We start from the raw sequence: 2379 nt of genomic DNA, 5'->3' as shown, positions 1-2379 counted from the left end.
GGGCCAGCTTTCCCATGCTCATGCTCTCTGGGCCTCCTTACCTGCAACCACCACTTCTAGGGCCAAATCTGCTGTAATGACCAGGTCAGGCACAGAGCCTGATCTTCCTGCTACAGTGGGTGAGAGGCAGGGACAGCAATTCTGCTTTGATGACCCTGTTAGTGCCAGCTATCAAAACTATGGCTGGTTGGGTAAATGAGAGATGAGTGGTCTTTTTCCCACATATGCCATCCACAGCAGACAATAGTCAACTCTTTCAGACACATAACCTTTGGAGCATCTTACCAGGTCAGTTCTTCTGTGCTGCCCAGGTGAGGTACAGGGCCTATTATCCTGAGTACTGCAGCAGGCAAGGGGCAGCACCAGCTCTGATGCTTTCATGAACCCAGGGGAAAATTTCTTACATGCCCCAGGTGGTGAGGGGTAAGAGGGAATGAAGGTATTATGCCCTTCCATATGCCATATAATGGGAGATGAGAGGTAGGGCCAGCATCCTCAAACTCATTTTCTAGGGGTAAGTTTTCAGCCTAGCAATTGAAGCTCTATGTCTCCTGAGAACTACATCAGGCTAAGAACTGGATCAGCTCTCCTGATCTAATGTCTCCAATGTCAGATTCCCCCATGACATCCATGTGAGGTGTGGACCAATTCTGCAGAGCATTTAGACATCAACATATCCTGGGGAAGCCACCCAGACCCTGGATGCCTGCCTGGGCTTTGAAGGTAACACACCCTTGCTGCTATAGGGCAATAGATGGAGACTTGACCCTCGTGGTAACACAAGCCAGATCTCCAATCTCAGGTGCCACCATGGTCCCAGGTGCCATCACCAGCTACTGTCATCAGGCTGTTCCTCATCACACTCTAGTCTCCAGTTCTGCCTCTCTTCACTGAAATCACATCTAATTGATTCCTTCTTTGTCATTTTTGCACCACTTACCTCCTATCTCATTCCACCATCACCCTGCTCACCAACCTACCCACTCCTGCTTCCTCTTAGTGGTGTCCAACGTCTCTTGAGTGTCTAGAGTCATCTCAGGAGTACTATTCTCTGATTGTACATTATGGTCCCAGGCAGGAGTCATCTCAGTCACAGTCTGTTCATCCAGGTCTGCATAGCATCAGACTCAATATCATCTCAATAAAGCTCCTTCTCTGGATCACATGGCACCAGTTTGGTGGTCATCTCTGGCTCAGTCTTTACCCAACACACCCAAGTGACCCCTTGCAGGGTCTTCTGCCTTGGGCTCACTCATGTCCGGGATCCAGGTTTCCAGGCTGGGTGATTCTTGCCTCCAGCTTACTCCCCATCCTGAGATCCCATCCTTGCCTGATGGTTGTGTCAGGCTAGCTCCCTATAAAAGCACCCTAGCACTCAAATGGTAGTTGTCTCAGGCTTACTGTTTTTGCTTTAATTAGATATTATCTATATATTTCTATATATATTCTATATCTATATCTGTATATCTATATATTATATTTCAAATGTTATACTCTTTCCTGGTTTGCCCTCCAAAAACCCCCTATCTCACCCCCGATCACCCTGCTCACCAACCCACCCACTCCTGTTTCCCTGTCCTGGGATTCTCCTTGCTTTTTAGGCTGCTAATCATTTAGAAATCTATAGGTTCAAAATTGAGCATTGACAACAGCTTTTTTCATCTCTGCCTATTGATAGGCATGTGTCACAGCAGGCATAAACCTAACACCTCTAGGGGCATGCAAGATGCTATGTTTACAAAGTTACATATGAAGAACAATTTGGGGAGAAATGGTGTTGTAAGGTAAGATCATTTCTTTTTAATTTTATAATCATTTTTGAAATGTCTGCTTCAAACTCCTGATTTTCCTTCTTTGACATTCTTCTGATTTTTTTTTTTTTTTTTTTTTTTTTTTTTTTTTTTTGGAATGGATCCCTGAGCATAGAGAGTAGTTTGATAAGGCAACCAATTTACGACTTCTCATCTACTACCAAACGTTTTTTCTGATATAGGTTGAACAATGAACAGATATCTATGAAAGTTCTCTTAAAAGGGGAAATGTGCTTGTGAGAAAATGGAGATAGAGGGTCTAAGAAAAAGAGAAACAAGGAGAATGTTGTTTTCTCTTTGTCCTCAGCACTTATACATTTTTTTAGATATATGATCACATGGTAAATAGTTAATTACTAGTTTACATATAAATTCAAATCAGAAATAGAATAAGAAATTTATAGTAGTGAATCTTTACATGCAAATTCATTAGGACTGATTATCTGGATAAACATTCATTATCTGTTCAAACCTCAACAAGTTCATAGAGAATTAAAATCCATAAACATAGTCAATATTTTATCCTCTGTCCTTCCATCTATAATAAATTGTTAATCCTCTTTTTATG

General features: G+C 42.3%; 1 non-coding gene across 1 annotated transcript; it reads right to left on the bottom strand.

Annotated features, from left to right (window-relative positions):
- Nucleotides 1-1593: 1593 nt before the first annotated feature.
- LOC127675945 (small nucleolar RNA SNORA17) lies at nt 1594-1722 on the bottom strand. Its single transcript, XR_007975614.1, has one exon. It is a non-coding gene; the product is annotated as a small nucleolar RNA SNORA17 (small nucleolar RNA).
- Between the last annotated feature and the right edge of the window lie 657 nt (nt 1723-2379).

The sequence above is a fragment of the Apodemus sylvaticus genome, chromosome X (genome assembly GCF_947179515.1).
Source record: "Apodemus sylvaticus chromosome X, mApoSyl1.1, whole genome shotgun sequence".
NCBI lineage: Eukaryota > Metazoa > Chordata > Mammalia > Rodentia > Muridae > Apodemus > Apodemus sylvaticus.
The sequence above is the reverse complement of the archived record's forward strand: the minus strand, read 5'-3'. Positions and strand labels throughout refer to the sequence as shown.